This window comes from Hylobates moloch, unplaced genomic scaffold (assembly GCF_009828535.3).
Source record: "Hylobates moloch isolate HMO894 unplaced genomic scaffold, HMol_V3 SCAFFOLD_21, whole genome shotgun sequence".
NCBI lineage: Eukaryota > Metazoa > Chordata > Mammalia > Primates > Hylobatidae > Hylobates > Hylobates moloch.
In genome coordinates, this window is record NW_026652296.1 from 1,144,853 (window position 1) to 1,151,459 (window position 6,607).

The following is a 6,607-nucleotide window of genomic DNA, read 5'->3' on the forward strand; positions in this document are numbered from 1 at the left end:
GGGCCAGGGGGAGGTGAAGGGCCAGGTGTCTCCCAGGAGGGGAGGGAGGGGGAAGGACCAGGTGCCTTCCTGAGGGGAAAGACCAGGCACCTCCTTGGGATGGGAGACTTCTACAATAGAAGAGAAGCAGCCCTTCCAGGTGGGTCTGAGGGAGGAAGGGATGGGAGTGAGAACTTGGGTTGGGGAGGACACTCTTGTCTCCATGAAACTGGAAGTAGGATGTGAGATACAGGGGCCAGTGAGCAGGAGGCCCTGGAGGAGAGCAGAGCGGCTCGTGGAGAGCCTGCCATCCATCCATCCATTCATTCATTCACCCATTCATTCATTCATCTATCCATCCATTCATCTGTCATCCATCCATCATCCATGATCCATCCATGCATTCACCCATCTATCCATCCACCCACTCATTCATTCATCTATTAATCTATTCATCCATCATCCATTCATTTATCCATCCATCATCCATCCATCAATTCATCTACCACTCAATTCATCCAGTAATCTATTATTTCATTCATCCATCATGCATTCCTCCATCTACCCATCATCCATCCATCATCCGTCATTATCCATCTATCCAGTACTCACCGCACCGGCTACATGGCTTTCAGTCGGGTGGGACCTTGAGGGTTCCAGTGTGTGTTGGGGTTTGGGGTAGATCTGCTTTCCTAAGTAAGAGCCGGAAGAAGGGGCTGAGTGGAAGCCACATGAATTTGATCAGGGAGAAAAGGAAAGCAGGGAGAGGCTGACCTTAGACATGCTCGGAGCTGCTGTGTTTTGTGGGGGCAGCTAGATGTCCCCCTCTGTTAGGGAATGCACAGCCTCAGGCCGGGCATGGTGGCTCATGCCTGCAATCCCAGCACTCTGGGAGGCCAAGGCAGGTGGATCATGAAGTCAGGAGTTCGAGACCAGCCTGGTCAACATGGTGAAACCCTGTCTCTACTAAAAATACCAAAATTAGCTGGGCTTGGTGCCGTGCACCTGTAATCCCAGCTACTCAGGAGGCTGAGGCAGGAGAATCGCTTGAATCCGGGAGGCAGAGGTTGCAGTGAGCCGAGATCGCACCTCTGCACTCCAGCCTGGGCGACAGAGCGAGGCTCTGACTCAACAAAATAAAAATTAAAAAAAGGGAATGCACAGCCTCTGTGCGAAGTCCTCTCTGGTACCCACTGCACAGATGGGGAAACTGAGGCTAAAAAGAGGGTGACGTCCCCCCAAGGTGTGCAGCCAAGCAGCTCCATCCACATTCTCTAACCTGCCTTGGTACAGTGAGGGTGAGTGTTTGGAGAATTCACTCTCCCAGGCCTGGCCTTCAGAGGAAGGGGAGTTAGGAAACTCCCCCAGGGACCCCTGTGTGTGTATCAACGGGACCCGGGAACTGGGAGGACACAGGTGCAACAGCCCCATCCCCAGGGGAAGCCAGGGACCTTGAGGCTATGGATGGGATGCCCCTGGGCCCTGGGCACTGGGGATTTAGCAGGCCCCGCCCCCCTCCTAAGCAGGACATGGAGGGTGAGTGGCTCAAGCTGTGTCTGAATCCAGCCTATGGCCAGCCTCGGAGGCCGAGGCAGCACCTCACAGCCACGCGTCTCCCCACGTGTGGGGGAGGGCCTGTCCCCTTCCCACCCCCATCCCCACCCCGCTCGCCTTCTCGACGTTCCGTTGAGTGGTTTCTAATCCCTCCGCTGTGAACCCGGCGGCGGGCGGATGTGCATCCAGGGAGTGGACAAGGGTCCCAGCCCGGCTGCCCAGGGGCATCCTTGAACTCAGCAGCCTGCTGTGAGGGCCAGGGCTTGGCCAAAGAACAGGTGGACGATCCGAGGGGAACATGCTGCCATCTGTGGGGAGTGTGGACCCCAAGCCAGGTACAGGGTCGTAACCTGGAGCAGATCTGGGCTCCATGGGCTTCCGGCATGCAGCCCGCCATTCCACCCCGGCCCCACCCTGGCCTCAGCTGCCCCTTAAGCACGGGGGATGCCAATCCTGACCTCGGGGTTCCCTGGGGCAGAATTAGAGCACGAGCGCCATCGAGGGGTCAGCTTGCAGGAATATGGCAGGTGTCAGACCTCACACCAGTGCCGCCCCCTGTCGGGGTCCCAACGACGGCCACCACACTCGCTTTGGGGCCAACAGGGGCCCTGGGCCTGAGGTCGTGGCTCTGTAGGGTCCCTCTGCTCATCCTAGGCCCGCACATCCTCCAGTCACGCTCATCACACTGATCCCCGTGGGGCCATGCAGGCCTCCCGCAACCCCACCTGAGAGTGGGCACATAAGAGCCCAACCCTGGGCTCCTTCTCGGGCAGAGCCCAGCCCTGGCAGAGGCCAGCACAGCAGGGCAGGCCCCTTGTGCAGCCCCCTCCCCACTGTGGCCACTCAGGACTGACTGGCTTGGAGACACATGGTCAGAAAGAGAAACCGGAGGCAGAGGGAGAAGCCGTGCTCCTGAGGCCCTCGTGGGTCTCCCGGGCTGGGCCACAATGCAGGGCCCCTCCACAGTTACGTACAATTCTATTTGCTGAGCGGAACCAGCAGTTACAAAACAAAGCCCAGGTTTTCTAATGTGTGGAGGAGACGTGGATGCAAATGCTGGCTCTGAGCAGCTATTCTGGGCCTCGAGGCCTCCAATGCAGGAGAAGCAGGCAGCGAGCAGCAGGCTGGGCTTGCCCTGGGGCAAGAAGAGCGCCAGCAAGGTGGAGGCTGGGGCCGCGTGACCGTCCCCATTGCTCCCGGGGCTGCCCTGCGCCCACGGCCCTGCTGCTCTACATTCCTTCCTTGCTTGCTCCTGGGGAAGGCAGAGGCCCCAAGGAGCCTCCGGTAGCCCAGGACCTGGGACCTTGGCCTCCTTGAGAGTCTCATCCCTCCTCCTCCATGTGAGGCCCCCAGCCAGAGCCCAGCCCCAGGGTCTCAGGGGTCCCCTGCCTGGTGCATTATTTTTTATGCCATTTAAGTGGCCACTTTCTTCCCCAGGAAGGAACTTCTAAACTAAAAGCTGGCAAGACTCAGCAGAAAAAAAAAAATACATCAAAAGCTGCTTCTGCTGCCCCAGCTTCACTCAGGCCCTGGCTGCGCTGTCACCGGGTCTACACTGCTGCCGCCTAGAACCACCGAGTCTGCAACCAGGTCTGATGCCCGGTGTGGACATTCAGGGATGAGGTCCCCTGGGGCTAAATGAATGAACAGATTCTGAAAAGCAGAAGCTACGTCCAGGGGGTCTCTGGGCCACAAATCGCTCTCTGACCTGCAGCTGTGAGGCATGAGGCTCACTCGGAAGCTCCCGGAACCTGGAGGCTGCCCTCACTCAACACTTGAACAAGCAAGGAGCCAGGTTCAATTAAACACCTGCCGGCCCGGCACACTGGGCCCAAAAGCAAACAAACAAACAAACAAACAAAATCAAATCAGGCCTTCACAACTCCCCAAATCGTGTGTGAGTTTCTACAGAGCAGAAGCCAAAAATATATGTTATCTAACTGGGTCCTATTTACATATATTTTTCTGGCTGCTCTAAAAAATTATCACAAACATAGCGGCTTCACCCCATTTCCCCTGATGTGATTATTACACACTGGATGCCTGTATCAAAATATCTCATGGACCCCATAAATAGCGACACCCTCTATGTACTCACGACAATTTTTTAAAAAAGAACACTCACACTTTCCAGTTCTGCAGGTTAGACGTCGGAAATGGTCTCCCTGGGCTAACAGCAGGTCTCGGGAGGGCTGGTTCCTTCTAGAGGCTCCAGGGGAGAACCTCTCGGCCCTCAGTCCCATCCTCCGTCTTCAGAGCCAGAGGTGTCTTGTCACTGAGACCTGCTCTGCCCTCCGCCTCTATGTTGAAGGGCACGAGATTCTACTGGGTCTCCCCATATAATCCAGGGTCACCTCTCCCTGTCGGGCAGCTGACTGGCAGCCTCATGTGTTCACAGTTTCCGTGCACCGGGAAGTGAGCATGTTTAGGGCCCCCATTCTGCCTCCCATGAGTCTGCAGGGCCTGACTTTGTAACTTGGGATCATGCTTAGGGTACCCAGATACAACAAACAAAAACAAACAAAAACACAGGGTGCCAGCTCAACAGGAAGTTTGGAGAAGCAGTGACTGATTTTTTAGTGTAAGTCTGTCCCAAATATTGTAGAATCCATCCAAACACTGCCGGACACCCTGTGTCTCAGCTGCAGGATGGCCGCGCTGCACACTTAGTGCGGGCCCAGAGCTGCCGGTGCAGAAGGGGGTTTCTGAGTTGGAGGAATGGAGGTGCGGTTTCCCCCCCAGCTTCCTCTGGATGCCAGGTGTGGACATACAGGGATGAGGTTCCCTGGGGCTAAACGAATGAACAGATTTTGAAAAGCAGAAGCTATGTCTGGGGGGTTTCTGGGCCTCAAATTGCTCAGAGACTTGCAGTGCTGGGGAGACGTTTTGCCTGCAGGCAGCAGGCTCTGAATTGCCCTTTAGCTCCCGACCTGGGGTGCAGCGAGAAGGAGGAGACGGAGGCAGGACAGCGCGGGGTGGTCAGGGACAGCGGTGCTGACGCACGGCTGCTCAAAGATGACTTGGAACTCAAGGCCCAGCTTGTTATTCTGGGGGTGGCTGGCTCCCAGTGTCTGGATGGGTCTGAGCCCCACCACCGCTGGCCTGGACTGGACTGGAAACCGTGCCCATTAACGACCCCTGGGCCACACAGAGCCCCCAGCTCCGGAGACCCCAGGGTCTGGTTTGTGGCTGTTTGTTGCCCACAGGCCCCTCCACCAGCTCCTTTCGGTGAGTGTTGATTCAGGGAGAACCGGACGGTCAGGCACTGGTTTGCTCTCTGGAGGAAAGCAGGAAGCTGAGAAAAGCACTTTGCTGCTGCCACACTGAGTGTGGACTTGTTTGCTAGAGAAGCCTCCGTGTGGTGGTGCAGGCCAGATCTCGGAGCAGTGCAGCCTTGGGGGCGAGGCACCCTCCCCTCCCCACGCCCATGGGGCTCTCCTTCGGGACTTGAGCACCAGGGGAAGTTCTTTCTCCAGAGCAGCCGTCTTGGCCTTCAGGCTGGAGTGCAGCTCACGGAGGCCAGGCAGCCAGGAGACAGTGGCTCTGGGATATTCCAGACACACTGGAGGGCTCCTGTGTGTGCACAGGGAAGGACGGCCGGTGAGCTTGAACTGAGGGTGCAGTCACCAGCCAAGTTTTCCAAGGAGGCGCCCTCCAGATTTACACCTGAGTGCAGCTTGCGATTTTTTCATTTTTTCATTTTTTTGAGATGAAGTCTTGCTCTGTCGCCCAGGCTGGGGTGCAATGGCACCATCTTGGCTCACCGCAACTTCCACCTCCCAAGTTCAAGTGATTCTCCTGCCTCAGCCTCCTGAGTAGCTGGGATTACAGGCGCGTGCCACCACGCCCAGCTAATTTTTGTATTTTTAGTAGAGACGGGGATTCACCATGTTGGCCAGGATGGTCTCAAACTCCTGACCTCAGGTGATCTGCCTGCCTCAGCCTCCTAAAGTGCTGGGAATACAGGGGTAAGCCACCGTGCCCAGCCAGCTTGCAATTTTTTTAGAGGTGTCTCTGAGTTCTCCAGCCACCACAACCCTCATAAAAGGGGGGTTGAAGCTCCCTTGGCCACAGGACATTGGAGGGTAACGTGTAAGAAGACCCTCTCAGGGAACCACCTAGTCCCGAATTCTCTCCCTTGATTCAGTAAGAAATTATAATTAATTTCTTTTTCAGTAAAAGGCAAAGCTATTTTTAAATTGCAAGCCTGATTGAATTAACAAAATGTTAGACAATTAGCCATCCTTTTAAAGTTTTTCATGTTCTTTAAAATGCATCTTGAATTTATTTATGTATTTTTTTCTGTTTCCATCCTTTTCCTGTGTCCTGGATGTTAGGCAAAGAGTGTGGCCTCCTAGATACCGACCTCATGCCATGTGGATGCAGTCAGGCCGGGGCTCTGGCGGTCAGGAGGGTGAGTCCGGAGCTCGGCTCTGCACCGCATCCTCTGCCCCGTTTCCCAAGGTTACTCCTGGACACACCTTTCTCTCCCACCCTATGGGGTACACGGCACCCATGGCAGCTTCTGTGGGACAAGAAACGGTGCAGGGGTGAGGAGGGCGGGAGGCGGAGGAAACAGATCTGGGTCTGGGTTTTGTCTGTGGAGTGGAAATGTAAGAACCAGGTGAGCTGACTGGGTGGCTGGGCCGTGTGGACGCAGATCAGCACTGCGCCATGCTGCTCTCGAGAGCCAAAGAGCCAGTCTACCTTGCAGGGCTGGGCCCGTCTGTTCCAGAAACCACGTCTGCAGCCATACGGCAGCAGCTGCATGTTGACGGCAGTGTTGGATCCTCTGACCACAGCTGAAGCTTTGACCAACAAAAGTCCCAGGGAGCTGCTCAGGGCGGGATCAGAAAGGAGGGTGCTTAGCAAGCCACACGCTGCAGACCCTCCCTGGGAGGCCGTGAGAGCACTTCTCTCCCTCACATTTTTGCTCTGGCGGCCATCGTGGCGCAGACCTTGGAGCAGGGGCAGCTCTTACCCCTGGGTCTGGCATCAGGAGCGTGTCCCACTGGCTGTGTTGCCACAGCCTTGAAGCCCCATGTGGGGCAGCAGCCAGATCATCACTGGGGGA

The 6,607-nt window shown here is 56.2% G+C and overlaps 1 long non-coding RNA gene across 1 annotated transcript in view; it reads left to right on the forward strand.

The window, feature by feature from the left end:
• The window catches only part of LOC116460830 (uncharacterized), a 4,579-nt gene extending 915 nt beyond the window's left edge, over positions 1-3,664 (forward strand). Inside the window, exons 2-3 of the long non-coding RNA XR_004245928.1 lie at positions 2,971-3,123; positions 3,248-3,664. This is a non-coding gene — a long non-coding RNA (uncharacterized LOC116460830). The remainder of the gene's footprint in view (positions 1-2,970; positions 3,124-3,247) is intronic.
• Positions 3,665-6,607: the final 2,943 nt, after the last annotated feature.